The following is a 17138-nucleotide window of genomic DNA, read 5'->3' on the forward strand; positions in this document are numbered from 1 at the left end:
AGATTGAGACAGGCGGGGGGGGGGGGGGAGGTTGCGGGGACAGCGGAGGAGGAAAGGGGCAGCAGGGACCGTCGCACACAGCCGGTCTTCTTCGGGGAAGCCGCCGAGTCGGAGTTCCAGGAACCGATAACGCTTGTTGAAACCTCTTTCTTGTGGCCTGGTCACGTCACATGGCTTGGTGGGGACCAACGTCAGGCAGGGCCGCGGGGCTGGGCTGGCTCACACCCTGGCAGCCGCTGTCCTCTGCACTGCCCCCGAGGCTGAGGGAGCGGGACGGGGGCTGGGCAGGAAGGCAAGCACCACGGGCCCCCCACAACACACACACCCGACCCAGGCCGAGAGCAGGGGTATTGCCCCATACCCCCGCCACCTGGCTGGTCTCCTCCCCCTCCCTAGCCGCCCCCACCAACATCCTCCTGTGGCTGGTTCAGCCTTTGATTCTCCATCCAGCAAATGGGCTGAGGCTCTCTAAGCCATAGGGTTGCCGCGAGAGCACACAGCAGGTGTTGAGGAGGAATCTAGAAATTCTCCCCTCCCTGCCCTTGAAGGCAAGAAGGGGTCTTTGGGGGCATCTGGGTGGCTCAGTGGGTTAAGCCGCTGCCTTCGGCTCAGGTCATGATCTCAGGGTGCTGGAATCGAGTCCCGCGTCGGGCTCTCTGCTCAGCAGGGAGCCTGCTTCCCCCTCTCTCTCTGCCTACTTCTCTGCCTACTTGTGATCTCTCTGTCAAATAAATAAATAAAATCTTAAAAAAAAAAAAAAAAAAAGAAGGGGTCTTTGATCATGGCCGAGCAGGGACATGCCACTTCAGCACTGCTGCCATTCAGGGGTAGGTCACCTTTTGCTGTGGGGGCTGTCGTCTGTGTCGTAGCAGACCTGTCCCCACTAGACACCAGTAGTACCCACAACGACCCGCCCGCGGCCCCCATTGTGACACCAAAGAAGTCCCCAGATGTGGCCAACTGTTCCTTGAGGGACAGAACCCTGATCCAAATTCTAGACCCAGCGCACAAGAGGTCCTGAGAAATTTGCAGGTCTTCAACCTTGACAGCAGAGCCTGTCCTGAGAAATTTGCAGGTCTTCAACCTTGACAGCAGAGCTTGTCCGGTTCATTTTTACACCCCAGCACCTGGCCTCATGGAGGTGCCACGGGATAATCTGGGGAGCCCTTAGCCCACCCGTCTCTAGCAGCCTCTCACCCCACACCCTTAATAAACATACCATCTAAATAAAAACTGTGCGGGGAAGACTTGAACTTGAGGATGACAGGTTGAATTGAGGGCGGGGTCAGGCCTGACACACAGGGGCGAAGGGAAAGGCCACACGCTTGTCAGCAAGGCACCCCCTTCCCCGTGCCCCTGTTTGGTCCTTGCAAGCCGGCAGCCCTGCTCCCCACCCGACCCCGTCCCACCCCACCCCCTGCAGGAGGCTGGGGGTCCTCTTCAGAGAAACCGACCTGCCCGGGAGAAGACAGTTTGCTCGCCAAGTCTGGGATCCAGCCCCTGCCCCGTCTCCCGGGTGAGACTCACCGGTCCACACGCCCTGCCTCCGGGCACGTGGCTTCCATAACCTGTTCTCAGCTTCCCGCGCTGTAATAGGAACTCATCACCAAGGATCACCGGACACGCAAGGCAGGCCTGTAAAACGAAAAGAGACCCAACTCGGCTGAGGAAGAGTATTCCCTAGATAACACACGGTGCTGGGGGGCTCGGACAGCCAAGACGGCAAGCGACCCTCAGAGAAATACAAGATGTTGCATGTGTCTAAGAAAAGAACACGGGGCTTTATAAAGGAACATTGGGACATGAGCGCCGGAGCGGAAGCTTCCAGAAATCTCCCAGAAAGGCAAAGAGATTGAAAATACGAGAAAGGAGACAAGAAAACCAGAGGATTATTCCACAAGCGGCCACATCCAACTCCTCGGAGTGGGAACAAAGAAAACAAAGGGAAGAAGGAAGGTCTCAAAACAGGAGGACACGAGCTTCCGAGTCAGAATGACTCCGCCACCGCGGCATCCGCGTTTTACTTCCGCAGAGCAAAGCATCCGAACCCTTTGCATGACGGCAGGAAGAATCCCAAGACAGCACTGTCATTTCCCACCACCTGCCCCATCCTGAGGACCCCAGGACGCCCACGGGACAGATTCAGCTCCTGTGAGTAGGGTATGCTCTAAGGCGCAGCTGACTCTACGGAAGGGAGACTATCGAGCGGCCCGACTTCATCTGGGGCCAGAAGACGGGAGATCGCAGGGTTGCTGTCTGAGAAAGATACGACCCACTGTGGCTGGAGTGGAAGGGGCGGGAGGGACCACGTGTGGAGGTCCCCTCTAGAGCTGACAGCAGCCCCCCGCTGATGTTCTGCAAGGAAATAGGGACCTCCGTCCCCATGGGGACTGAATTTCACCAAAATCCAGAACGAGCTTGGGAGCAGAAATGGAGAAACACCTTCTCCCACCAGCAAGATTGGAAGGAATCGGATGCAAACGGCACCCTTGTACAGGGTGAAGGATCTTGTCTTGTCCCCCAGCTCCCACCCGCATAGCCACGTCCAAATCACCCCTGGGACCCTAGGCTCGAGCAAGAGGGGCCCAGAGCAGGGGGTCAGGGAGGGTCTGGAGCCTGAATCCAGCTGGAAGGCGCTCACCCCTGGAGGTGTGAGGAATGCCGTCCTCTAGGGGCTGGTCCAGTCCCTTGGATTCCCAGTCGCCATTAGCTTGCTGCTCAGAAAGGCCTTTGTCCACTTGGGGGACCCCTGGTGTCCTGTGGCTCCACTCCAGGTCTCTGTGGTTCTCCCGGTCACGGGCCACCAGCGGAGACGCCAGAAAGAAGCCCACCCTGAGTCTGCCCCATCTGGCAGATTCAGGAGCAGAGGCGGGCTAGAGGACCAGGACAATCTGAGGCTAGGGCTGGGACACGAGTCCTGGTCCTGAAGTTCAAAGCCAAGAATCTGTGAGCTTCGGGTTAGAGTCCTATCAGGGCTCCTGGTGTATGGCCAGGAGCACGTTTCTGTCCCTGAGCTCGGAGATCTCAGCCAGGAAGCAGGAGCTACCCTGGCATTTACCTCATAGGGACCTGGATGCCTTCATTCTCAACAAGCATGGGTCGAGCCCCTACTACATGCCATGCATTCTTTTTGGCTCCGAAGTCTTAGCAGTGACAAAACCAGACCAAATCTCTCCTCCCCTTCAGGATCGCACAGTCTAGCAGGAGGAGACACAGGGCACAATTATTAACGATGTTAATAATTAAGGAGGGCGTCAGATGTGGCTGAGTGTTATGGAATAACATAACACTGGCAGGGAGGCTAGAAAGTGCCAGGTGTGGGTTGCTTTATTATTTGGATGGTCGGGGGAAGGCCTTTCTGAGAAGCAGAAAGCTAAAAGGGGTGAATGAGCTATCTATCTGGATATGGCAAGAGCATTCCAGGCAGAAGTAAGAGTGGGTGCAAAGGTCCTGAGGCAGCATGTTCAAGGAAAGAGGTAAGGGTGTCTGGTGCAGTGTAAGGGAGTGAAGAAAGGTGAGGCCAGAGGTTAGGGGATATTAGATCACATAGGGACTTGTGGAGGGAGTTTGGCTTCTACTTAGAGTGGGACAGGAGCACAGGAGGGTTCTGAGCAAAGGAGCTGCTGGGAGCATCAAATGAGGTGCGTGTAAAATGCTCAGTAGTGTGCCTGACCCATCATGGGGGCTGTGTGACTGCTGGATCTTTCTATGACCATTGTCATTATTATTGTTTTGGTACTAGGAAGCAAGAATGCAAATTTTCAGTGCTTGATGGAGCTTTTACAATATCTCCAACTTCTCTCATTCAGTGTGAGCCATGCAGAAGGTAGGTTTCATTTCTTCATTTTCTGGAACCTCAGGTTCAGAGAGGTTAGGAGACTCCCCTGGTGCTGCACAGGGAGGAATGGGCAGCGCCCAGCTCGCCAGAACCCAGGGCTTCTGGGCCCGGATGGATGGCTATTGGTTCAACCACGGGGGCTGAGTCTTGGGTGCTGCGGGCAGGCGGTGGCCCCGGCATGACACGGAAGGCAGAAGCTTGGGGGTTGCATGCAAGAGCATCACTGAAGAGAAGAAAGCCTGAGCCCCAGAGCTCTGACCTGGCCTGTTTAGGCAGGTGCATGTTCACAGAGACCAAGAGGTCCCGGAGAGTCATGAATGGTGCTGTGGTCCAAGCAGCAGGAAGCCTTGGAAGGTGTCCCATTGATGGAACGAAATAGCCCCAGTTCTTCATCCTTCCAAGTGTCTGTGCCTTGGCTGTGCCTCTCCTTACCAAGTCTACACCCTCATCCCCAGAACCCGGGCTGTTTTAGGCCACAGGGAGCGACCAAGGTGACAGAGCGTCCCTGTGCCACCTCCTGGCTTCTTCCTGCTGGATGACGAGAGGTCACACGGAGCAGAGAGGGACCGTCCTAGCAGCCCAGACCAGCCCCCGCTGGGTGCGCCAGTCCAGATCAGCCCAGCCCTGCCCGGACCAGAAGCCTCACCTAGCCGAGCCACAGACTCGTGAGCAGTAGTAAGTGTGTCCCGTTTGCCATCACTTGTTCCGGGAGGCTGGTTTATGCAGCAATAGCCAGTGACACAGGGGCCTGACAGCTTCAGTGGGTGCCTGCTTGTCAGACGCGAGGCCTTTTAGAGGACCAGGACATGTCATCTGTTCATTGACTCCATCTTCCTGCCATGATGCCATGGCTGGATGCAAGAAAGTCACAGATGGATAAGGTTTGGCTTCTGCCTCCGGAAGCTGGACTTGGCGACAGGAGCTCATAGCCCTCCAGTTGCTCCCCATGGCCTGGGTGGGCAGGGTCTGACCGAGGGGTAGCAGGCTGTGAGATCTGCTCCAGAAGACTAGCCTCATTCCTTCTCCCTCCTCCCAAACCCCTGCCCCTGAGCCTTTGCACCTGCCAATTTCTCCCTCTGGACTGCTTGGGCCCACCTTCTAGGACTCATGAATACGATTATCCTTAGAAACTCTGCTCATGGGTCTCCTCTCCCAGGAGCCTTCCTAGAACTGCTTTCTGCCCAAGTCAAGGGACTTGGGGCTCCCACCATCCCGTGGGCTCCTTTAGCTCTGCCTCCAGCACTCTGCCTGTGTCCGGATGCCTCACTTCATAGACGTGGAAACTGAGGTCCACAAAGGGGCAGGGACTTGGCCACAGCAGAGCAGAGCTGGAGCCCAACCCAGGGCTGTCTTGGCTGCCCCTCACCCCTGCCGTATTCTCAGCACCCAGCCTGCGGGGGATGGGACCTTGGCAGTCCAGTTGGGGGTGATGGGGGGTTGGTGCGGAAGGAGACCTGTGCTCCCACTCTGTGGGGATCCCCTGCTGGGATGAGATCCCTGGGAGGTTCTCCAAGGAGCTGCGGTCCGCCGGAGGCACTGCAAGGCAAGCATGAGTAGCATCCCACTTTCCAGGTGGAGATGTCAGGTGCGCAGCGAAGAGGCTGGCCAAGGTCACCTAGCCAGGGAAGCACAGAGTGAGGACTCACACCCAGACCTGCGTACGCCTTGCCTCTGGCCTCTCTGACTTCAGGGCTGAGCCCTGGGGAGACAGGGGTATGGAGAGAAAGCTGGGGCGGGTGAGGGGGAGCACGGGGTGTCGGGGAACCACCGAGGCAGGAAGAGGCAGAGCAGAAAGTGAAAGGGGCCAGAGGCCCAGAATAGTTGTGGGTGACAGAAGCGGGGACGGCAGATGCCGCCAGAAAGAGAAACCAGGCTGGGTCTCGGGCTGGGAGTGGCGTCCACTCCCCAGGGAGGTGACCCTGGGCCCAGGGAGCCTGGGGCGGGGCGGGTGTCTACCTGGCGGGATGGGCCTGGGTGGTGCCCCAAGCTGTGGGAATGGAGGTGGGGTGAAGGGGCCGTCTGCGGGAGGCGGGGACGTCACCACTGGCTTTGCGGGCTTCTGCTGCGGGGAGCTTAGAAGGTTTGCTGGCTGACGCAGCCCGATGCGGCAGCCTGTGAAACAAGGCCCGGGCCACAGAGAGAAACCTGGGTCCTACCGTCCTCATCATGGGCTGCCGTGTCCCTGGAGAGGGAGCCCGGGCTCACTCCCGCCTCTGCCCCTGGCTGCTGTGTGACCTTGGGCAAGTCACCGGCCCTCTCTGGGCCTTGGTGTCGCAAGCACTTCAGGGGGCTGTGGTGAGGCTGAGCTGAGAGAGTACATGGAGAGCACACGGAACAGCTCGGAGAAAGTGTTCAACAAACACCCTTGCTTGCCTTCTGCCTCAGGGACATCTACGGTCTCGCAGGCACGGAAAGTCCCTCCACGACGGCAACAGAGCAACAGCAGAGACTTGGTTTTGTTCCCTGATATGTTTCCAATGCCTGGCATACAGCTGGTGCTCAATAAATGTTGGTGGGAAGAAGGAAGGAAGGAAGAAAGAGTTGCAGGGGGGAGGAGGGGAAAGGACGTGTTACCTGTATATTTCCAGGCATGGGATATTCAGTTTCTCTGTATTTTATGCCTTTTTAAAAAGATTTATTTATATGAGAGAGAGAGAGTGAGAGAGAGCATGGGGAGGGCAGCTGGAGAGGGAGGGAGAGATTCCTCAAGCAGACTCCCCAGTGAGCGTGGAGCCCGATGTGGGGCTCCATCCCAGGACCCTGAGACCATAACCTGAGCAGAAATTAAGAGTCACACGCTCAACCGACTGTGCCCCCCGAGTCGCCCCCATATTTGATGTTCTATCACATTGCCATGCATCGCTTGGATTAACTGGGGGAAAAAAAAAATTCCTTCCGTGAAGAGCCAAGAGGGGCGGCGTCTTGTAAGCTATGACAGCCTTTTAGCTCAGGAGTGCCCCCAAGATCCCCTCTCCTCTGCTGGGAGCCCCAGAGACAGGCCAGGAGATGGTGGGGAGGGTGGGGGAGGTGACAGGAAGCCAGTCAGGACAGGCTGTCCCCAGTCTACTGAGAACCCTGTAGCGGGAGAACTCGGTGTTCAGGGCTGAGATCTTCATGTCCCAGCCCCGCCCTCCCAGGGGAAGTGTCACCAGCGTCCAGGGTGGGGACCTCTGCCCTGGCCTGGGGATCTTGTGGCTCCTCTGATCTCTACAAGGAACCCAGGGCCGGCTTGCTTTCCAGGAACGCTTCCTGCAACGGTGGCGGGCGATGGCTCACAGCCAAGGTCTAGGAGGGCTGTGCGACCTCGGACGGGCTGCTCACCTCTCTGGCCCTCAGCTTTCTCACCTGCAAAATGAAGAAAACAGGGCCACAGGCAGGATTGTTACACCATCAATTATCTTCTTAAAATGCTGTAGTAAAGACACATAACATAAAATTCACCATTTTATTTTTTTTAAAGATCTATTTATGTATTTGTCGGGAGGGACGGGGGGAAGGGGAAGCGCCAGCTGACTCCCACGCTGAGCACGGGAGCCCGACGCCGGGCTGGATCCCATGACCCCGAGACCCTGACCTGGGCTGAAACCAAGAGTCGGTCACTCAACCGACGGAGCCACCCAAGTGCTCCCACTGCCACCGATACTTGTAAAAATCATTTTCTTTTTTTAAAGATCTTATTTATTTATTTGACAGGCAGAGATCACAAGTAGGCAGGGAGGCAGGCAGAGAGAGAGGAGGAAGCAGGCTCCCTGCTGAGCAGAGAGCCCGATGCGGGGCTCGATCCCGGGACCCTGATTCCATGACCTGAGCCGAGGCAGAGGCTTAACTCACTGAGCCACCCAGCTGCCCCTCATTTTCCAAAAGTATTAGCGGATTGATTGTGGGACTCACAGGAACAAAATTCTCATGCTACTACACGGAGGGACGTGGAAATGGTCATGCTAAGGGAAAGAAGTCAGACATGGAAGACTGTACGATTCCATTCGTTGGCAGCGTCCGGAAGGGGCAAAGTCATAGACACAGAGAGCAGGGAGGGGTGGTTGCAGGGGGCCTGGGGGTGCAGAGAATGGGGGCTGACTGCTAACGGGCACGGGATTTTATTTGGGGGAGATAAAAATGTTCTAGAACTAGTAGAGGTGAGGATTGTATGACTGTGAATGTGCTACGTTCCACTAATCAGCTCACTGTAAAACGGTGAATTGGGGGGCACCTCGGGGGGAGCAGTGGGTTAAGCATCTGACTCTTGATTTCAGCTTTAAACCTAATGGCAGGAGCAGCTGACACCTTCGAGCAGTTCCCACAGCCCAGGCCCTGGGCCGAGCACTTTCTCAGCGCCAATGCCCGGAATCCTGACCACTGTCCTGTGAGTTCCGGTTCTTATCCCCATCTTACAGAGGGGGAAACTGAGGCACAGAAGAGGGTCTGTGGGCTGCCGAGATCACAGAGCCGGCAAGAGGCAGCTTGGTCTCAAGGAGAGGAGCCTCAGCCCCCGGCACCCCCGCCTCCAAGCCTGGGGCCTCCCTACCCTGCCCTGAGGTGAGGGCCCAGGGGGCCAGGGTTTGGGGGATTTCTTGAAAGGCTCATCAAGCTTGATTTCAGGAGGATAGAGCACCAGACCCTCACCCGGCAGCACCCCACTCGCCCCAGCACACATCTCCACACACCGGAGGTGCTCAGACTTACACACACTCACACACGCACGCGCACCACATGCACACACGCACGCAGGCAGGCTTCAGAAAGCAGAGCCTCGTCTGGGACACCCCGCCGAAAGGCAGGGGGTTGGTAAAGGGCCGTGGCTGCCAAGCTGCCCCCCTGCCCCCCATCCTCACATCTGATGTGGGTGCTTGGCTGCAATCCCCACGGACAGCACTGGCACCTTCTAGTGGGGCCGAGCATTTGGCTGAGGGGCCCCCCACCCTGGTCCCTCAGTGCCTACCTCTCTGGTGCCCAGCTCCATGCCCCGAGCTTGGCCCTGGCTTCATTCTCGAGACCCTCTCAGAGGGTCCATGAAGGAGGATGTTATCCCTGTCTTAAGGAGGAGGAAACTGAGGCCCAGAGCAGTCTCGGGGTGTCATTTAGGGAATGGAGGTGCCAGGCGTGGAGGAGGGCGTGGGTCTGCTCGTTTGCTCTCAGACCCACGCCCTGCTCACTTCTGTGCGGTTGGACAGGAGCCACGTTTCCGAGGCTGGCTGGGCCGCGGGCTGCTGGCCCGTGGGGGCCATCCTGTCAGTGGGGGACAGGAAGGGAGAAGCAGGGCATTCCTCCCTCTGTCCGTGTTGGGGGGCACCTTGGGCCACAGTGGGGACTCCTCTGTGGCACCAGCTCCTGTGGGAAGGAAAGTCCCTTCTTTTATTTAAAAGAAAATAAGATTTTATTTATTTGGCAGAGAGAGAGAGAGGGAGAGCGCACACAAGCAGGGGCAGTGGGAGAGGGAGCAGAGAGTTGAGGAAGGAGCCTAACATGGAGCTCGATCCCGGGAGTGTGGGATCATGACCCGCGAGCTGAAGGCAGACACTTCACCCACTGAGCCACCCAGGCGTCCCGGAAAGTCCCTTCTTTTAAAAGTCCCACTGCTGGGGCGTCTGGGTGGCTAAGTCAGCTGAGCGTCTGACTCTCGGTTTCGGCTCAGGTCAGGATCTCAGGGTCCGGAGATCAAGCCCCGCGCTGGGCTCTGTGCTCTGCCTGGAGTCCACTAGGGATTCTCTCTCCCTCTCCCTCTGCTCCTCCCCCTGCTCGTGCTCTCTCTCTCTCTCTAAAATAAGTAAATATATACAATCTTTAAAGAAATAGATAAAAGTTCCACTGCTATTCCTGCTTCCACAGGGGGCACCACCTCCTGGGTTCCTGGGCACTATCTCCTCCTCTTCCCCTTGACGAAAAGGGGTGCTAACCTCTAGTGGCCCCATAAATCAGGCGACCATTTTCCTTTGTTTGAAATACTAGCTGTGGTTTCTGTTTCCCTAACCGACCTGTGGCGGGGCAAGGATTTAAACTCAGGTCTCGGACCCCAGAGCCTGCAGGCTTAGCCAAGACGTGGCGGGGCAGGGATTTGAACTCAGGTCATCGAACCCTGGAGACTGCAGGCTTAGCCAAGACATGGCGCTGCCTCTGACCGGAGCTGTCCTTCCAAGCATGCCTCCCATTCCTGCAATGGCCCTGGTGCGCGACCCTCTCTCCAGGTCCCCTTTGTCTAGTAGAGCTGAGCTGCAATTCCACCCACCGCCAGCAGGGGGGAGGGCCCACGTGCTCTCCCGCAAACTGCTTTGACTGGATTTTCCTTTGCAAGAAGTTTTCCTCCTGCTGAAGGAAGCAATGCCTTCGTTAATTTGCTGGTCAGCAGGCGTCATGAATGGCTGATGAGAACCTCCGGCCAGTCAAGATTCTCAGTGGACAGAATTCCTGGCAAGAGGAGAGAGCTGACGTTTCCCTTTCTGCCTAAACTACATTGGCAGGGAAAGTGAATGCATCATGTTCAAGTGTGTTTTGCCAAAGATAGCTCCCAGTGGTCCCAGGGCATGGGCCTTTTGATCTAACGCGGTGTGTCCCTTCAATCTAGAAATTCCGTATGGCTGAAATTCCATACGGCACGTTCTGGAAGGTGCCCGGCGCCCTCCTTCTGCCGACCACTCTGTGCCTGGCGGGAGGGGGGCCTCTGGAGTCAGGGAGACCCAAATGAGCATCTCAGTTCCCCAGTCACTGCCTGTGAGGTCTTGGGCAAGTTGCTGAACCTCTCTGAGCTTTGGTCTCCTGATCTCTAAAACAAGGAGATGACAACACAGGCCCCGAGGGGTCGTTGAGCGGGTGAAATGAGCTGACATGTGTGTTATGTGTCTGGTACAGGTAAGCCACGCCCCCACCTTTAATTCCAGGTGTGTAGTTCGTGAAGTCCGAGGCCTCCGGGAAGTAACTCAGAATGTCTGGAGACTTCTTTGCTCAGGTGACTGGCACCTTTGCTGGCAGGACTCAAAAGCCAGATGTCACTGGGGCTGTTGACCAATGGGCAGATACACAAGGTCTTCACGTCTTGGCTTTTGCCACATCACGGCAGTCTCCCCCTGCTGTTCAAGGCACCAAGGGCAGAGTTGCAGCAGACAAGGTGGGAGTTGTGTGACCTTCCGTGATGTAGTCTCAGATGTCACATACTATCCCTTCCGTGGCGATCTCTCTGCTGAAGTCCTTGAGAGTTCACTCCAGGGGCATCGGGGCAGCTCAGTCGGTAAAGCATCTGACTCTTCATTTTGGCTCAAGTCATGGTCTCAGGGTCATGAGATTGGGCCCCACGTCAGGCTCTGTGCTGGGCATGGAGCCTGTGCTTAAGATTCTCTCTCTCTCTCTCTCAACAAACAAACAAACAAACAAAAAACAAGAGTCCACTCCAGTTCAAGGGGAAGACAAATGGGCCTCATACCTCAATCCAGGAAGTAGCAAAGACTTTACACCTATGTTTGCAAATGACCCCATCCTTTGACGTAACCATCCCGTTCTGAGTATTAACCCTCCATGTAGGCAGGAGACCATTCCTGTATGAAGGCGGTCACTCTAGCTCCAACTGTAAGAGCAAAAGATTAAGAATAACCCGGATAGAGGACCCGGTGGGGGGACTGAGTAAATGCATTACGGTGCCCCGACAAGGAATACTGTGCAGTTAAAAGAAATCAAGTCACTCTAGTGCATTAACATGCACCTATTCTGGAGATTTGTTCAGCGAAAAAAAAAAAAAAAAAAGCAAGGTGTAGGATGGTACATGTGGTAGGCGTCCTCCAGGGGACACTTTTAATTCTTACCTCCTAGTACCCGTGCCCTGGTGTGGTTGGTCCTCTCCCACACTAAGTAGGGTGGATCTGTGTCACTAAAAGGATACAGCGGGAATGTGTGTCTTCCGAGGTTCGCTCATAAAAGCTACTGTGGCTTCTACCTTGCTCCCCTTTTGGCTCCCTCATCCTGGGGGGGGAGCCGGTTGCCATGTTGTAAGGACGTTGGAGCAGCTGTGTGATAAGCAAAGGCCCTCTGCCACAGGAGGGCGCCATCTTGGAAGCGGCTTCTCCGGCCCCGGTCGAGCCTGCGGATGATCAGGCCCCGACTGACATCTTGACTGTAGCCTCGTGCCAGACTCGGAGCAAGAACCCCCCCTACTGGGCTGTTCCCAAATTCCTCCCACCCACAGACAGTGAGGCAATCAAGGTTTATTGGTATTTTAAGGGGCTAGGTTTGGGGTAACTCGTTTCGTAGCTGTGGATAGGTTGGAGTAGCCGCTCTAAGTCTCCTTGAAGGAAACAGAAACTCGTATCACGGAGCGAGCGGGGTGGCTAAGGTCTGGTTGAAGGGGGGCGGCTCTTGGGCCCCTTTGGCACTTGAACCAAATTTTCAAAAAGACCAACTGAATGTCAAATAAGTAAATAAAACCTTAGGCCATCAGAGCGGTGGCTGCAATGCATCGCACAGATCTCTCTCGAGCGGCCAGAAGGCCCTCCTGAGTGTGCATGACTGGCCCTACAACAGGGGTTTATGAATGGGAAGGCAAGGGGGGGGAGCCACAGAGGAGCCCCACCCAGGGCCCCGAGGTATGCCAAGGGCTGTGTCCTGGCCTTGCCCCAGGACTCACAGCCAGGAGAGGCAAGGCAGGGCCCACGGACCACGGAGCATCCCTCGGAGGCATGGGAGGGGTGAGGGGTACATGTAGGGGCTGAAAAGCCCCAGGGCTGAGCCGCCGTCTGCCCAGAGCTTGGCTCTCTCCCACGCTGGTGCTGGGAAGAGAGTTTGGATGACGGGTACCCGCACACTGTGATGACTCCACGGGGTGTGGGGGGAAGAGGGAGAGAGACCTGGGGAATTCCCGTGTGGGAAATCTGGGCATTGGCCTCGCAGAGCAGAAAGGTGTCAAGAGGCTGCGCCGGAGCTCTGTATCACAGTATGACTTTGCCAAGTCCAGAGTTCGGCCCCCTATCCGCCCAGTGGCCACGGCCCCTGGGCCCCGTGGGGTTCACGGGCGGCCTGAGGTCAAGGCAGAGATGGGAGGGGTCACCATGCCCATCCCAACTCTGAGGACGACAAGAGGCTGCGCCCCTCGGGGGCAAGCGCCTGTGAGGCACCCCTTGCCTTGGATGGGGGAGAGCTGCTTGATTGGGTTGCTTCCCTCATGAGTCATGACTTCTGGGACCAGCCTTGTCCCCCGGGAGGCACTTTCCAGAAAGGCCCCCTTCTGGCCCCTCAGTGCAGATGTCCAGGCCTCCGTGCATCCAACTGGGGCCAGGAAAAGGCTGGTCAGCCCCTGGCTGGGAAGGGGGGCCTTGCTGGGGTGCAGGCCCATTTATTCTGGAGGGCGACTTGCCCAGGGTGCCATGGACGACATATCAACTTGTCTCGTAGCACCTGCCCCCGTTCATTGACCTCAGTCCTGCGCACCCGGTCTCGGGACAGCCGCAGGAGCCAAAGCCTGGACTCAGCCTCTCCTTTCTTCTTGGCCTTCCCAGTCTGATCACCAACTGTCCTCATGGTCAGGTCCTTCGAAGCAGACCCAAGAAGAGGGTTCTGCATGTTCCCAGGAAGGGTGTGGGGTGGTGGGGAGGGAAGAGGCCATCCTTCCTCCACCCCGTAGGCCGATGTCCTAAGTACACGTGAAATGTCCATCTGCTTTGCCCCATCCTGGCTTCTTCTGAGAGCTGGTTCCTCAAGGAGGCCCCGGACCAGGGAAGCAGATGGACGCTAAAGGGACAATGGAAGCTCTCTGTGTCACGACAGGGGGACATGCAGAAGGTGGGGGCCCACAGGAGGCCCTGGTCCTCCTGAGGGCATCCAGGAAGGCTTCCTGGAGGTGGCAATGCTACGCAGAGAAAATGCCATCCCAGGAAAAGACAGCAGCTTGAGCTAAGCCCTTGAGGCGCAGGAGCAAGCACCGAAGAAGAATTGTGGCATTACTTGGGGTATGTGTGAGGCAGGGGTGCAGAGAGAGGAGGCCACACGGGGGCTGGGGTGGGGGTCTGACGATGCACCAGTCTGTGGCGCCCAGATCCGAGGGAGGCTTGATGTCTGGGCAGTGGAGTGACATGGTCCGTTGTACGCTTAAGAAGGACCCCTTCCTTGCACAGCAGGGCCTGGGGTGGGAGACCAGGCAGCCAGGCTCGGGCTGGGACCCGAGGCCGCCAAGGCCGTGGGGGCTGGAAGAGAAATAATGGCGAGCAGAAATGTGCCGCCGCTGCTGGGGTGAGGCCTGGTGAGTGGGAGAGAGGCGACACCCAGGCAGGTCCCGGGCCGGTCTGGTGTCCTCAGTTTCCTTGTGTGTAAATAGAGGGGACGGGGCATGGCGGGCTCTGGGCCCTGGAAGGAGAGCCAGCGAGGCCACCTCTGTTTCCCGCTTCCCACCCACCAGGCCAGTGCAGGTACGGCTGCCCCCATCGGCCTCACACGCAGGCTCCCATGTCCAGGGCTGCCCCAGGAGGAAAAGGGATCTCAGCTATTTACAGCCTTCTCCTCTTACAGAGGGCCCCCCCCCCGGGGGGGGGGCCAGGTTTCTCAGGACAATCGATGCCATCATTCCGGGAAGCCTGCCCCAGGAGAGGCCCAGATCCCCCCCACCCCTGCATTTGCATAGCGGCGGGAACAGGAAGCAGGACTCAGCAGCCGGGCTGGGCCCCGCCAGTCAGCTCCCGGCTCAGCTCCAATGACCCAGCCTGGGCGGCAGGCACCCCCCCACCGCCCCCCCCCCCCCCGCAGCCCTCAGCTGGGCGCCCTGGGTGGCAGCCAGACAGGTGGCTGGAGAGGCACACCTGGGTGTCAGACGTGGAGACTCCAAGCGGTCCAGCTGTGTTTCCCTGGGAAGGAGGAAGGTGCTGTCAACAGCTCCAGCTGGGTGCTCCCCTGGGTGGGGGGGTGGTGGTGTCAAAGGGCACCGTGCTATCACGGAGCCATCCCAGTTCCCAGAAGCGATGGGTCAACTTTCCTCTTGCAGGAAGCGTGCCTGTCAGCTACCTGGTCCCCTCTGTGTTCCTTCCCAGCTTCCCCTGCTCCTTTCCGGAAAGTTGGCCGGACTTTGAGCAGGAAGCCTATTTCTCAGATGCCCTCCGGGAGGCTCCAGGCAAGGCACAGACCTTCATGGGCTCAGCCGGGCTCAGAAACCAGGGGTGTGGGGGCCAGCCAGGGCTTGGCGTCGTCGGAGCCAGGTGGGCTGGGAGCCGTGGGCCTCCTGGGCCTCAGTCTTCCCCCACCCCAACAGGGATGCACCATCAGCAGGAAGGAGAGCCGGCATGGGGAGGCATCACAGGAAAGCTGGGTTACTGGAATTCCAGGACTCACCTCTGCCTGTCGGTGGCCATGCCCTGGGCCTCTCTGTGGCAGCCGTTGAAAGAGAAATCAGATTTTCACATATGATGAAGCACGGTAGAGGGAGGTGGGCAGACTCTGAGACGATCTGCAGACACAGCCTGAAGCGGGCTTGGATTCCGGCTCTGGCACTCGTTGGCTGTGTCGCCGCCTAGCAAGCCCCTGAGCTTCCCTGAGGCTCGGTTCCCACGGCTGTAGAGAAGGGATACACAGTGCTACTGTCCCCCAAACTAGGCGTGGTAAGGACCCCATCAGATATGACACTCAAGGCCCGGGTGGGGAGAGAAGTGCAATTCGAGGTGGTCAGGGACCCCAGCAAGAGGGTGGTGAGCTCCACTTTGCAGCAGTCCCCGTGGGAGGGGCTAGCGTTACCAAAATGGGCCCCCCCATACCCTGATGGCTGGGTTGGGAGCCCTCAAAGAGATCAGAGTTGAAGGGAGGAGTTTGGAAGCCCCAAGTCTTATACAAGGAATCTGGAGAAGTACCGAGGAAGGAAAATGCCTGGCTGGCTAGGAAATCTAGGAGGCTTCCTGGAGGAGGGGATGTCTGAGCTGGTCTTGAGGACTGACAGGTTTGACCACGAGGGTGGCAAGGGAGGCATGCCAGGCAGAGGAATCATTCTGGGCACCCGCTCTGCCTTCCTCCCTCCCACCCCACAGGGCCCCGAGCCTCCTCACCTACCCACTGCTCCTCTCTGCCCTTGGCCCTGGGGTCTTCAGATCCTCATTAGTGGAGACACTCCTTTCCCACGACATGGCAGCCACCATCACAGAGAAGGCAGGACAGCTTGATGGCACCACGCCTGGAGGGCTGGGCCCCATCCTTCCCCATGGGACCCTGCCCTCTGTCCTCCGGGGTTTCTGCAGCTAGCCTGGAACATCCCCTCATCTGGCCATCGTTCTAGGAAAACTCTTCCTAAACGAACAAAAGTAGGTTGTCGTCCTCCAACTCTTGCAGCTTGCTTTTCCCCATTAAGTACACACCAATGACGTTTTCCCAAAGGAAGAGATATTCCCAATCACCATTTTCATGGCTGGGGATGGTCCATGGTAGGGATGGACTGTAACGAACTTAAGCGAGTCTGTAATCCCAGCAAACCTTTCCTGCGGCAGTTGAGGTGTGAGTGGGCAAAAGAATCAGAGCCCAGAACCCGTTCTGAGAGCTGATCCTGACTCCACTTCCTAGAGCTGTGTGACTCTAGGCAAGTTACTCAACCTCTCTGGTTATGCTCGGCTTCCTGGAAGATGAGGAAAGCACAGCTTCTTGTAGTGACACATCCTGGACAACTTGCATGCCAGGTACTTCATTGAGCCAGTGCCCCACAGATGGACAAGAGATGTCCCATCCGTGGTGTCTGGGCGGCGGGGGGTGGGGCTCAGGGGTGATGCTGGTGGTGTGACTTGAGCCAGCCCTGAATTCACCATCTGGGGGTGGTGGTGGTGGTAAAGGGTACACTTGTGACTACAGCGAGGAAGACCCACAGGGAGAAACTGCTCCCAGCTGCCTCTTCCCCCTCCCCACCCCTTCCAAAGAACGGCTGAACCTCCTAGAGGCTGGCTGGTCTCCCGATTCCCAGAACCAGTCGGGGACTGGTCCACCCACAGGGTGATGACATGTGTGCCTCTGCCCCACGAGTCCCAGCATCCTAGAAAGTCATCCTTGGCGGAGAAAACCCCACTCAGGTCGGCCTGAGCGCCAGCCCACCTCCACGGTCCCCTTCCTTTGTTTTGGTGCTGTCCTCTCCCTCCCCTTTTCATGGGCAATTTGCGCCCCACGAGGCTCTGCAGACCCTCTGGCGAGAGTCACTGCTGGGGACCGAAGGGTCCCCAGATGGGTGGGCAGATGGATGGAGGTACAATCTCCCCACTCCGGAGGGGGAGCCCAGCAAGAGGGCAAGAAAGCCCCAGCCTCAGCCTTCAATGGCTCACATCCCCAGCCCAAATTCCCCTGCAGGGATGGCTGGAGGCAGCCTCGTGCCTCT

The 17138-nt window shown here is 57.6% G+C and overlaps 1 long non-coding RNA gene across 2 annotated transcripts; it reads right to left on the bottom strand.

The window, feature by feature from the left end:
* Positions 1-6480: 6480 nt before the first annotated feature.
* LOC132026902 (uncharacterized) lies at positions 6481-16107 on the bottom strand. 2 transcript variants are annotated; one of them, XR_009407032.1, is made up of 3 exons: positions 15839-16107; positions 15131-15349; positions 6481-7183 (listed from the first exon to the last, which is right to left on the bottom strand). It is a non-coding gene; the product is annotated as an uncharacterized LOC132026902 (long non-coding RNA). The 2 variants fall into 2 exon arrangements; XR_009407033.1 differs by lacking the exon at positions 15839-16107 and adding an exon at positions 14605-14695 and having other exon boundaries at positions 15131-15153.
* Between the last annotated feature and the right edge of the window lie 1031 nt (positions 16108-17138).

Source organism: Mustela nigripes, chromosome 11, assembly GCF_022355385.1.
Source record: "Mustela nigripes isolate SB6536 chromosome 11, MUSNIG.SB6536, whole genome shotgun sequence".
NCBI lineage: Eukaryota > Metazoa > Chordata > Mammalia > Carnivora > Mustelidae > Mustela > Mustela nigripes.